Source organism: Protopterus annectens, chromosome 1.part1 (genome assembly GCF_019279795.1).
Source record: "Protopterus annectens isolate FY-2018-M chromosome 1.part1, PAN1.0, whole genome shotgun sequence".
NCBI classification, from domain to species: domain Eukaryota; kingdom Metazoa; phylum Chordata; order Ceratodontiformes; family Protopteridae; genus Protopterus; species Protopterus annectens.
Genome location: NC_056726.1, coordinates 1,675,328,047 through 1,675,342,578, shown reverse-complemented (window position 1 = coordinate 1,675,342,578; position 14,532 = coordinate 1,675,328,047).

The window sequence follows — 14,532 nt, the reverse complement described above, 5'->3', positions numbered from 1 at the left end:
CATAAGTGCAGTTTGGCATGACATATGTCTTGTTTTGTATACTGTGCCTCTGTCTACCTGTGACACAACATTGATACCCAGGGTATACCTACCATCTCCCATCCACTCGTTAGGATCCCTGTTGAGTAGAATCAATGAGTGACTCTATGGATAACCTGTACTGGTAGTTTACTCATGCGTGGTGGTGGCTTCTGTGTTATGGATAATGCAGTACAGCTTGTCCTATGTATGTCAGTGCTGGGGTTCAGGTCCCTCATGTGCATATCTCCTGCCATTCACATTGTACAAGGTACGGCATGTGCATTGCTGACAGCTTGGACATGGCTTTCTACATCAGGCACAGCTTGTGTCTGGGTGGCCAACATGGCAGTGTGTGGAGCTGCATTCTGTTTAATCAGGCGACACATTACATGTGTTCCAGCTCTTTGATACTCCTGGTGAGGTACTGTTGTGGACTTTACAGTTGCTGAATGTATCTGCTGAGGTACACCACACAGGCGCTGTTGTGGTCATTTGTAATGCTGCTGAAAGATAACTGCAAAACCACAATGACCTCCCCTTAGCTAGATGTCATAACCCTCATGATTAGGTTGGTATATGGATTGTTGCTGTTAACCCTACAGCCACATTTTTGTCCAATGCAGGATATCTATCACCTTGTGTGCGCCATTCTGGCATTACATGTTAGGTATGTCATGGGTCGACACCTATGTGGGAATTGGTGGTCACTTACTGGATTATCCACAGAGGCTGACTATACTGTTTTCACCATTTAACATGCTGACATGGCTATGGCACCAGCTGTCTGTTTCTATGTGGCCCTTTTATGGGATGCTTGTGTCAGCTGGTGTATCAGATATGTCAGGCGGCTTGTTGTCCTCTACAAACATGTTCCAGCACAGTCCTTACTTGTTGGCCTGTACCTATGGGGCATATATACCAGATGGTGAAGGTCCCAGGACCAAGCTTTGTGGGATGCCTGTTATATGTGGTTTGTAGTCTGACATGGCTGCTGCATGTCTGACCATGTCAGTTCTGTCGTTGGTCTGGTTTGCAACCCTCCCATGACATTGGGGTGTATATATCAGCTGGTGAGCAAATCTATACGGAACACATAGGGTATTGTACAGAAGGCTTTGCAAGGTCCGGCTACACTGTGTGGACCACATTGCCCTCATCACTGACTTCAAGTACTGTTTCAACTGAGTCACACATGTTTAGGGGTGGGGTCTGCACTTTGTAAACCCACACTGGGTAGGGTCGGGTGTCAATAGATCCACAATATCATTATGTCTGTGGTACATGCTGGTCCTTTCCATAGCTGTGCAGACCAAACCTCTCATGATTCTGTGGTGGTTGTTTTCCTATCCATTCAGGAGACACCTTTGTTGAGAACACCCACTGTTGTTGTACACTGCTCTTTGGGTACGTACCCTGTGGAAAGGGTGACATAATGTCAGGGAGGCGGCAGTCTGCTGGGGAAGGTATTTGGCATTATGGGGGGGGGGTTTGCACTGCACATGTCAGGATGTATGTTGGCCATACCTGTGTGTGTCTGGTATGTTGTTTGTAATATCTGTGTGATCCGGAGCATATCCAGGAATCAACAACATGCTTACTACCATCATTTGCAACAGCCTTGGGGTTATCTGTAGTGTCCTGTACAATCTGTATCATAATGGGTTCATACTAGGCTACCCCCCTAGGGCATCTGTAAACCTGCTTGTAAATTTTGTTTGATGGATTAAGGGGAATTGTTTACACCTGTGTCAGTGCTAGTATGATACCAGGGGTATAGTGACAAACAGCTCAGAAGCTGACTTCACACTTCTTCGGACTGAGATGGTATCCATTAAGCCCACTGGGCCAGTGGAAACCACAACACACAATGGTGACTCCTGCACAGACACTTTCTACGGACATCTCCGAGTAAGCATGGACCATGCAATCACAAATGAGAATGAGACCTTCACCACCAAGGGAAAGTGGCCTGTCTGGTGGACCCCAGCCATAAACGAACTGTATAACAGATGAAGGATACTAATGCAAGACAGAGCTACATCTCCAGAATGTAAGGCAGCTGTGATCAGCAGTAGTAGAAAGCTACATTCTCACATAAAGACACCCAAGTTCAACTTGGGGACATAAATCACCACAGACGATGAAGGTAACCACACTGCTTTCTTCAGTTATGTCTGACACCTGGGTGGGAACCCTCATATATGCTCAGATTTGGTACACAACAACTTATATCCCAGGGACCTGACAGATATTACTGACACCCTGGCAGACCAGTTCAGTGCAATGTACCCCCTCCCTCACCCCCAAGACATGATAGTTATCACAGCTGTATGTAACCTCACTGTCATCCTGGATGTCCATGTGAGAGCCGCAGTCAGCAAAGGCAGTACACAGCATCAATGGGACCTGATGGTATCCCCAGTTGCATGCTATGTGAACTACAGATGGAGATAAACCTGTATATGCAGATGCTATTTAACCTTAGCCTTGCTACAGGATCTGTACCTGAACACTGGCGTACGGCAACAGTGGTCCCACTCCACAAAGGAGATGCCTCCACAGACCCTGGCAGCTACCACCACACAAGCTTAAACAGCCTTGTCTGCAAAGCTTTGTGAAGGGTCATTATGGAGCTTCCACACAGAGACATTGGTGTCCTACAGACCCTTGATCACACCCAATTCAGCTTTGTACAGTGCAGATCCTGCATTTTGCACCAAGTTGACTACTTTGAAACTGTCAGTAGAGCCGTTGATGAGGGCTACACAGTCCACACAACCTACCTGCGCTTGGCTAAGGCCTTTGACACAATACCCCACTCAGGCCTCATAGACAAGCTCAACAGCTGAAATATAACACCATATGTCACAGCATAGGTTGCAAAATGGCTCAGAAACAGAACCCATAATGTCAACATTGCAGGTGCCTTGTCAGGTTCGAAGCCAGTCACAAGTGGTGTCCCACAAGGTTGTGTCCTAGGACCTCTCTTATTTGGTATTTACTTTTCAGATGTGAAAGCAAACATAGGAGGGTTGTGGCCGACAAAGTTTACAGATGACTGCAACCTGGGCACCATAGTGAATACATCAGCCAGCACACACATCCTACAGACTGCCGTCACACAGACAGATAGCTGGTGCTGGACTCATGGCCTAAAACTGACTGCGACTGATGTGTAGCCATCCGCTTTGGGAGGAACACAGTACCCACAGATCTGTACATAGACAGCAACCCAATGAGTACAGGAAACAAATCAGACAGCTGGGGACACATGTAGATAGTGACATCTCATGTGACACCCATGTTGCCAAAGTTGTTTGACAGACTTTCTATCTTGGCCACCTTATCATGGAGGGTATTCCATCCAGACCATAGGAGGTCATTGTACCACTATACTTCTCCCTTATCAGGCCCATGCTTGAATACAACGCCCCATTTGGTATGTACCTCAACCAGCACTTGCAGCAGCTGGAGAGACCCCACAAGTACCTTACCATGAAGATCAGGGATCTACAACACATGCCATATACTTCCAGAATAACTAAAACAAGCTTTTTCAGTGTCATACCACATACGTACAGGTGACCTATGCCTGACATACAAGACCATGTCGATCAGGATTTGGTAGACATGCTCCACTGCAAGCAATCCACATCCACCAGAAACATGGGAGCTAAAGATTTGAACCTCAGCACATACATGTATAGGACATGCTGAAGGGACAGAGTCATAACTCAGAGGCATCTCAAACTCTAGCAGAGTATCCCAGTTCATGTTAGACAGAGTACCTCACTGACTCTCTTCAAGAGACATCTGGACAGCTGCATTTGGACAGGGGCACAGACTGGACAGAGGCATAGTCACATTATTCAATTATGTAAGGTGGTCATAATGTGTCACTACTAAGTCAGAGGCACAATATTTCGTATCTATGCAGTACACATATTACCACTATGAGGGGTGGCAATAGCAATATTCATCAAGGACACCCTCACCTCATGGTTGGTGGCAACACACGGTGCATTGGACACCATCCGGGTGCAATTAACCATAGGCAAGACTGCTCTGAAGTTTGTAGCATGTTACAGGCCATCCTCTGAAACTCAGGTACCTCACAGAGCTTTCATGAAAACAGTGGCGGGGATACATGTACCTGCAAACACCATCACACTGGGTGATCCCAACTATCCAAATATAGACTGGGATCAGTACTACAGCCACAACACTCTAGCCCACAGGTTCCTAGAGTTCATACACTCACATGCCATGGAAGAACTAGTCACCATCCCCACAAGAGGAGACAACATAGTAGATCTCATCATCACAAACATGGGCTCACAATGTTCAACACCAGAGGTATACCCATCATTGGTGAGATCAGATCATGACCTACTCTCAGTGGAAGTCCACATCCCACCCCCACCCCAGATAGAAAAGACCACAGTGCAGAACCTCTCAGAAGCTGACTACACACTTCTAATGACTGTTGTGGTCTCTTTCAAAGCCCCCAAGCCAGCAGACACCATTACCCAAGCCACTGTATCACTTACAACTGCCTTCTACCAGCACCTTCAAGACTGCATGGATGAGGCAATCCCAAACAAAACACAGACTCGTTGTACCAGAGGCAAGCATCCAGTGTGGTGGACCTCAGCCATAAACAAGCACTACAACACAAGGAAGGAGGTACTACAAGATAGAGCGATATCCGTGGAAGGGTAGACACCCCTGCTCAATATAGGTGAAACACTGAGTTCCCCCATGAAATCATCCAAGGTGAATATTGGGAGTAAACCCACTAAGGGCTCACGGGACAACAATGAGGCCTTTTATACATACGTTACACACCTGGGAGGAAACTCCCAGATATGCTCAGAATAGGCTCAGAATGCTGTAAATATCACTGAACCTACAGACATTGCCAACATACTGGCTGACAGGTTCAGTGCAGATTTCTCCCCCCACCCCTCCACCACAACTGGAGAGATATGTATGAAAGAGGATTGTAGCCCCCCAAACATCTCAAATGCTCAGGTGGGAACTGCTCTATCCAAGGGAAAGGACGCAGCATCCATGGGACCAGATGGTGTCCCTGGTTTTGTGCTCCATGAACTCACTCAAGAATTAAACCCGCAGTCAGGGCAGCTGTATGATCTTAGCCTCAACTCAGGATATGTTCCCAAGGAGTGGCATATGTCAATGGTGGACCCACTTCACATGGGGGTGCCTCCACCGACCACGGAAACTACCATCCCATCAGCTTGACAAGCAGGGTCTGCTAAGCTATGGAGAAGATCATAATGGAAGTCATAGATGAGGACATAGGGGACTTGCAGACATTAGATCCAACCCAGTTAGGCTTTGTTGAGGGCAGATCATGCCTTTTAAACTTGGTTGACTGTTTCATAACAGACACCAAGGCCATTGACAAGGGCAAGGCACTCCACACAGCCTACCTTGACCTGGCAAAGGCTTTCAACACAATACCCCACTCGGGTATCATTGAAAACATCACCAGCTTAAATGTGAACCCATACATCACAAGATGGGTTGCAAACCGGCTACGTGACAGAACAGACAGGTTCAGACTTGCTGGTGCCATGTCACACTCCACAACTGTCACAAGTGGTGTCCCACAGGGCTCAGTCCTGGGCCCACTATTGCTCAGCATCTACTTTTCAGAAGTACAAGCAAACACAGCAGGATTATGGCTGACAAAGTTTGAAGATGACTGCAGACTGGGAACCATAGTTGGACACCCATGTGACACAGACATCCTTCAGAAGGGTGTCATAGACACGGATAACTGGTGCCAGAGCCATGGCCTTACATTACACACTAAACAATGCATAGCCATACCCTTTGGGAAGAACAAGGTTACCACTAGTTCCCATGTAGGTGGCAATCCTCTAAGCACACAGGAGGTTATCAGGGACCTGGGCACCCAGGTTGAGAGTAACCTTTTGTTTGACACTCACGTTGCCAGGGTAGTTAGGTAGAACTTCTACATTGCCCACCTCATCATGCAGGGATTCACATCTAGATCCAGGGAGGTCATTGTTCCCTGTACTCTTCACTCATCGGACCATTGATTGAGTGCAATGCCCCATTCAGCATGTATATGACCTGACACCTATGGCAATTGGATGGGCCCACAAATTCCTCGACAGGAGGAGAAAGGGTCTCAAACATATTTCTTATGCTGCCCGACTGGAGGAATTCCAGCTTGATTCCGTGACTTACCGTCTGCTCAGAGGTGACCTGTGCCTGACATCCAAGGCCATGTCCAAACCTGAGTTAATGTACACGCTTCACCTCAAGACCTCTACATCCATCAGAACTACAGTGGCAGGAGATTTAAACCTCAACACAGATATTAATAGGATGTGCTGGAGGGACAGATTCTTCAACCAGAGAGTCCCTATGCTGTGGAACAACATCCTGGTACATGTGAGGCTGAGTACCTCACTGGCTTTATTCAAGTGAGATCTTAATCAATGGATGGGGGATTGCAGGTATGCCCCAGGGATAACCTCAGTATCACAGCTTGTCAGAGGCACAGCAATATAATGGGCAAATTATCCGTCAGAGTGAAGGTGCGGCAGACTCCACGGAACTCTGGTCTAGGCTTATAAATGCCCTAGGGCAGATAGCCTAGTATGAACCTGTGAACCTGTGAACATAGGCCTGGGGCAGTTGCTGCTATTAGGACAGTGGTCTGCAGCAAGCTATATAGTAGTAGTCAGTTTTAGCCATTGGTGTTTGACCATGGCTAATGCATGTTGCTTCTTGTTGTGGTAACAACAGGGGTGTGTGGTTATCCATGCCATTTATTGGTAGTCACCCTCATTTTGTATCTTGTTCCATGTTTTTGCACATGTACATCACTGTATGAGGTGTGACCCTGGTAGTGTCAGGGTGCTGATATGCTTTGACCCTGTTTTCTATTACAGCACTGATATGTGCATTCCTATACTGTGTGCATTTACACTGCACACATCTTGCTGTTTATACCTTTGGCATTGGGTAGCATTACATCTAGGTTCCTATCCCTTGTGATAGCTATGAGGTGGGTTTGTGTTTTTGTGGTTTATGATTGGTGAGGGTGGATGTTAGTCATGGTCCTCAGGTGTGCATATGATACATGATATTACATTACTTAACACATGGCATTCATGCCTCGGGTGGTGCTGCAGGGCTGCCTCTGTCGGATGCACATACTACACTCCCTGTACATTTGGAAGCAGGTTGTGTCATGTTAGGCATCCCTGTTACTGTATGAGTGAGTCAGAGTGGGTATCGGTCCCAGTGTTCCTACTGACCAAGCATATGTGCTATGCGTTGCCTCTTTGCCAAGGCCAGGGCATACTGGGCACGCCTCCTTCTGCCTACTGGGACAAGGTCAGGTTGTTCCTCCTCCAAGTCACCCCTGCCTGTGGTGGCCTTGGCAATGGTGGGGATGTTTGGCCCAGCCCTGTGCTGGTCCTGCTGCAGCTGTTTCCGCAGGATCATATTATGTAGCATAGCACATATCATGATCATTTGGGTACATGTAGTTGGTGTGTACTGCAAAGCTCCACCAGACGTGTCCAGACACGGGAACCATGACTGGAGCAGCCCAGAGACACGCCCTATGGTATTACGTGTTTGTGCGTGTGCCTCATTATGGCGTTCCTGTTCGGTGTGTGTGCATTTCTGATGGGTGTCATCAGCCATGGCTCAAGTGCATAACCAGCATCCCCCACTAGGTGTCTGTGTGGGAAGTCCCCATTGGCAAATGATTGGTACAGCTGCGTCAGATGCCAGATGTGGGAATCGTGGTAGCTCCCAGGGCAGCCAGCACACACATTCATTATTATGCCCTGGGCATCACACACGACCTGGCAGTTGATGGAGGGGTATCCCTTGCGGTTAATGTAGACTCTACCCGCTCACGGCTGGTGCCTTGATGCGTATGTGCGTGCAGTCTATTGCACCCAGCACCTCAGGGTATCCCGCTATTTGCTGGAAGAGACGCATATTGCTGGACACAACCTCATGGTCACTAGGGACATATATATGATCACTGACATGTGGTGACATGGCATCCAGGAACTGGTGCAGTACCCTGGAGGCTGATGCCTGTGATATCCCCATCATATCGCCAGTTGGTCTCTGAAAGGTACCTGTTGCTAGTATTCTTAGGCCAACACATACCTTGGTTTCCACTGGGATGGGTTCCCCTCTGTTGGTTCTGTGTGTGAGGCGTGGCCTGCACAGCTCAACAATCTGCTGCAGGAGCTCTCTGTCCACTCTATAGTGCTCTACTATCTCCAGCTCATGTAACCCATGGTAGGTGACCCTAGGCCTGTATACTCTTCTCCTTCTCCTCAGGTTTCAACTCTGATAGCTTAGTTTCTGGCAGTATCTCTTGTGAGAAACAGCCTGCACTGCTCTTTGTTGTGTTTTAAGTGCTGGGTTGGGCTTCTAGTCTGCCTGTGTAATTGCCTGCTTCTAATTGTTTCCACCAATTAACTTTAGTAGTATCTTCTGGCAGTTTCCCTGTATTTTGGTTGTTTCCTATTTCCTCTCTGTTTCCTGAGGGGGAGCAATGTGCACACCGGCTTAAACACGCTCACAGTAACTTAAACGCGTGTACACATCCCTACACGGTGTTACACGCGCGCACACATCCTTACACGGTGTTAGCTAGGCTGATTCATGCTAAAACACGCGCACACCGCCTTACACACGTGCACGCCCGCGCAAACCGTTGTAAACAGTTTGCAACACGCTCCCACATGTTGAACCCGCCTTACACGCGCGCGCATGCACGTATATCAAGAAACTTAGAGTGTAGGGATAGCGTATGCCCTCAATTTCTTGACATTCCTAGTGTTCTGTTGGGACACACCTCCCTCCCTGATGTCTGTCTGTCATCTCTTACCTTACATTGCCCTCCAATCTGATACATTTCTTTCTATCCTTCCCCCCCATGATGTCACCTACCTCTTACTCTGTTCCTCCCCCTTCTCTAACTCTTACACTACTCAGAAAGTGCTCATTACTTATGTGGCAGTGTGATTCAGTATTGTAACCCTCATTTACATAGGATTGCCTAGTAATGCTTAGTTACATATCTTACACGGAGCTTCCCCCCTTGACAACCACTAAGCGGAGGCCATATTGTTTTTGCTCTGCAAGTCCCTCCATTGACATTTCATGTAATATATAAATCCCACAATTGTGGGCTTATAAGCTTCGGTTTTCAGTTTTAGGTAGCGCACCCGTTTGCGCGGGTGTGCTTCAGATTAAACACATAAATCCGTGAAAAAAAAGTTATATAACTTTTTTTGCAACACTTTCATGCCAATGGCATTATATTTGGCCATTGGCATGCTTAATGTAACAAATGCACTCTTTATTTGGAGCTGACATAGCTCCGTTTTTAATTTTGCAGAAATGTACTCAGTTGTCAGCTGAGTACATTTCTGCAGCTAACACGTCCGTTACGGACTGGTTTGAAGCTTAGTGGATCGCTCACATACCTCATTTGCATATCTGTCAGCTGCAAATGAGGTATTGAGCATTCCACCCACTCCGTGTAAGAGACGTGTTAGCTGTCTCTTACACGGAGATTTGGGCTGTTGCTGAATCAGGAGGCTTACACGGAGGCTTACACTACTCTTAAACTCCGTGTAAGCCTTCCTGAATCTGGCCCATTGGCTTTGTTCTCTGTGGGAATCAAGAAGTCTGCAAATGAAAGCAGTTGTGCATTCTGTTCTCAGTTAAATTGATAAATATTCCATCATGCATCTGCAAAGTTGTTAGCTGTTTTTTCCTCTCATTACTGACTGCCTTTACATGGAAATAAGCTATCTGCAAGTGCAAGCAATTAATCTTGAATGTTCTGAATATTCTTTGCTGTTTTTTTAGTGAAAAGCTAAGTTTCAAATTGTGGGAAGTGAATAAGGGATAGCAGCCACCCTAGCAGCCTTAATACTTTAATGCATTTAATAGAACAGTGCACAATTTAGTTTTATTTAAAGATAAGCAGTACACTTTTCCTTAAGGCTAAAAGTTAACATTTTCTAAAAGCATGCAAGCTAGTCAGTGTGAGTGGTAACATGGGCTGTAACATGTACTTTAGCATAGATAACCTTAATTTTAGGTTAAGTAATGCCTGTAAGTGCTACCAATTTGAGGCAGTTGTTCCTATCTGGAGGGTTAAACTTCATTTTTAATTATGTGGATTATGTGTATATGTGTATGTGTTTGCTATATGTTAATAGGGGATGGGGGTTCTGAAAAATGTCTTTAGTTTTTTGTTTGAGGGTTTTCATTAAAGCAAATGTCTTGAAAAATATGACATACTTTCAAATGTAGATAAGAAGAAATGATGGTATTAAAGATCACCCTGTCAAACATCATTGTGTGCATGTAAAACAAAAGACGGAAACATACATTAAAAATGTTATATATAATAGGTGAGAATGATACCTTTTAATCATAATGGCTACACTATCCATATTATCTAGGAACTTTAATGGGTTTATGTATAGACACAAGGCAAGGACACAACAATATTAAGAAATGCAGAATGAAAATACAGTGTTGTAGGACACACATTTGGAAAGAAATGAACATATGAATTTGACAATGAAAGTATTTCAGCATGGATATTCAGCAGAATATCAGGGACAAGGAAAAGGGTAGTAATAATGCTGGTTTCAAGATGGGTTTTAATAGTGATAGAAGAGGAAAAAAGACAATAGTGGTAAATTTGTGGTAGTAGGGGACTATTGGCAAGGGCATGGATTTATATTCCATAAAATACTGCTATTATGTAAATTAAGAAAATGTTGAGAAAAATAAGCCTTCAGCAAGGAATAATAGGTTGCAACTTGAACTTGATTTGCAAGAGTCAGGATTTGTCAGGTCAACCTGGAAGGGAAAATGTATCAAAAGGGAGTCGAGTTCTGAAGAAACCTATAACAATATTTTGTATGGAACACATGAGTTTAGTAGTAGTAACTCAGACCAATTATTTTTGATAATAGCTCCAGAACACAAAAAAACATTTAGCACAATGACTTAGGCAACAGAAAGTAGAAAGGGTTGTTACCACACTTAGTGAGCCTATAACAATAAGAGTAACCAGAGATCATGTAGAACTATTTGAGATATTTCAGAAATTTTATGAAAATTCATATAAAGCAGATGAATGTGGGAATTATGCTATAGCATAATGGGAAATATTTATGGAACACTTCATTTTGTCAGGTTTGGAGGTAGATTAGGCCCAAAAACTATCAGTTAAGAATGGGGGAGATGACATAAAAATGGTAATGTATAATCAACCTTCAGAGAAGTCTCCAGGAATAGATGGTATTCCTGTGGAAGTTTAGAAGTTAGGAGAAAAGAAAGTGATAAAGATCTGGAAGATTTTGTTTGAATGTATTTGAAAAGGAAGGAAACACCAGCATCTTGGAAGAAAGCACTGAAGGATGTATTACCCAAAGATGGTAAAGGCCCATTGGACCCAGCTTTATATGCACCCATTTTAATTTTAAACCATGATTTCATGTCTGTACTTGATAAAAAGAGCAAATGTTTTGTCAAAATTGATATAGATCAATGTGGTTTTGTGAAGGGAGCTACTCATTTGACAACATTAATAGAACACTGATTATCCAGAGAAAAGTGGAATGTAAGAAAATACCAGTGTTGTTGATGGGTCTTAATGCAGACAAAACATTCAACCTAGTAAGCTGTGATTTTATGAGTTGAACAATTCCCCGTGATACTACAGTAAGGTTAATTAGGAGAATATCTGAATGATCAAAGTCAAGAATTAAAAAGGGAGGTGTCCTCTCTGATAAATTGTGTGTAAACAGAGAAACCAGGCAATGATGTCCTATTTACCCTTTATTTGCTTTATAGTTAGAGCCATTGGCAAAGAAAATTAAGGTGTCAGAAATTTAAGTATATAATTGGTATGGTAATCAAGAAACGTTGGCTTTATATGCAGATGATATAACTTTGTACATGATAAACCCAGAAAAGAACATCTCAAGACAGGTTCAAGTCTTTTTGTGATACAAAACTAAAAAGATAAAGCAAAGGCTATAGCTGTCGATTATGTGTATACACTCAAATTGGTTCAGCATGACATGATGAAGTATTCCAGTATATAGATTAAAAAGGCTTCTGTTATGGCAACTAAGGGTAAGTGAGAAGAGAATAAGCAAAGGCATTACAAAAACTGCGAAACTGGAAGTGCTTATTTATGGATATGGATAGTAAGGTACAAGCAGTGAAAATGTTGTAGTCCTTTAGTTTTATATACATGAGATGCATGTTTTTATCAATAAGAGGAGAAGTTATGGACAATGATAAAGACTTATAGTAATTTACCTGGGAGGAAAGAGGGCAAGTGTTAAGTGGGATATGTTTATCAAAGTATAGATAGAAAACACAAGCAGAAGGTTCTAATACAAAATGGAAAGGGATGATGATGAAAATGGGTGAAAGTTCAATAAATGAGTTAATGGAATTTTGGATACAGATTCCTATGGAGAGCAATAACAACCATACAGAATATTTCTAAAATAACAGAAAATATTTCAATAACTAAGCTAACACACGAGTAGAGAAAAAAGACTTTGCCAATATGGATGACTGCTAGTATGCATACAAACAATAGGTAAGAGGGGGTTGGAATTTACTGGAGAAAACTGGTAAAGGAAACAATGTATTGGGAACAAATACCTAGGGAGGTAAAGGTAATAGAATGGGATGAGGCCAAGAAGACATTTGAACTGCAGGCTAGAGATAGCCTTCCCTATCAGGGATTGATATCAGAGTATTGGCAAAGATAAAGGGATAGTAGAATTATAAATGAAATACTTGCTCTGGTAGAATTTTTAGTTGAATATAGAACAGAAGCTGCTGTTAAAAAGGCATAATTAGCAGATCATATAAAATATTGCTTGATGAGTATAAGAATCAATCAGAGGAGGTTGGAAAAGATTGGGAAAAGAGACTGGAAAAGAAATTTACAAGGGGACAATATGAGAACATATTTATGCCTCCTAAGTATGCAAAACCCTGAAGGTTTAGGATTTTTTGCTCGGAAGTGTTTGCATAGGCATTTTTATACCCCAAACAGACTTCAAAGAATTTTTTTCTCAAATGCACAGTAAATTTTGGAGGTGTGTTGGGGAAGAAAGTGGTTGTTAGGAACATATATTTTGGGAGGGTAATGAGTTTGCAGATGTTACAAATTCCCTTAAGAGTACTCTGTCAGAAATATTGGGTTAGCAAATGGTTGCAGCTATGGAAATTATTCTTTTGAGATGGGACACAATATTTGAATTGTCTAGACATAATAAGGCATTGTTAAGTTTAATTCTGTTGGCTACCCAAAAGAAATGCTACAAAATGGAAGTCAAAGTCTAAACTATCTGTATTTGAAGTTGTTGTTGTTGTATCTTTCAGCTTTTCCCAGTTAGGGGTCGCCACAGCAGAACTCCGGTCCACAAATGATTGGCAGTAGATTTTTACATACCAAGTTGCCAGCCCTGACGCACAACCTTCAACAAAGGTACGCACATTCATGCATGTCTCCACACAGAAGACGCTTTAGCTGAGAATCGAACAGGACAACGTCTTACTGTGAGGTGACAAAGCTACCGCAATATTGAATATTATAAAAAAAATAAAAGAAATAGAAGATAGGTCTTTAGAAAAGGGAAGGCACAACTTACTTGGCAATAAATTAAAATTTTGAGAACAATACATCCAGAATAATGCTCAGAAGGAGAAGTAAAGTTTAATTGAAAACAGGAATTGAACAATTCATGTAGTGGACTGATGATAGTTATAATGAATGAAAATATGTTTTATATATCATGTGTGTGTAAATGGAAAAACATGTGGTTTGTTTTCTTTTCTATTAATTTCTGTCTGCTTATGTCTTAAGTAATAATTTAATAAAGATGTTAAAGATCAATATTTTATTACATGTTAATACAACAAAGATTCCATTAAAATAAATGTTTTAAATGCTAGTTTGGAAAAACCTTCTTTAAAAGATACATAAATGATTATACATCTTGAGCTTTAAACCACAAAGGCACAATTACATTATCCTAAAAATAATATCTGTGTATGCATTTTCCATTTCATTTTTAATTCTTATTATTGATTTCTTTATCTTCTTCTGAACCACAACTCTTGAACCATGTTCTAATCCTGCTGCAATAACTACAAAGTATTTAGTATTCACTTATTTTATATCAGTATTACATAAGTAAGTTACAATACTTCATTGCCCAACTATAATGATTGTGTCTCCTACAATTCTCCAAACACTATTTCTGCAGCTTCTTCCCGGGATAATACTGACTCATCAGATGAGTCACCTTGCTTTATTAAAATAGGTGAAATCATCCATTTTCATAACTCTTACTTGCAAAATTATAATCTGTGGATCTGATGTTTTGACATTTAGTTGTTCCAGTTATGTCT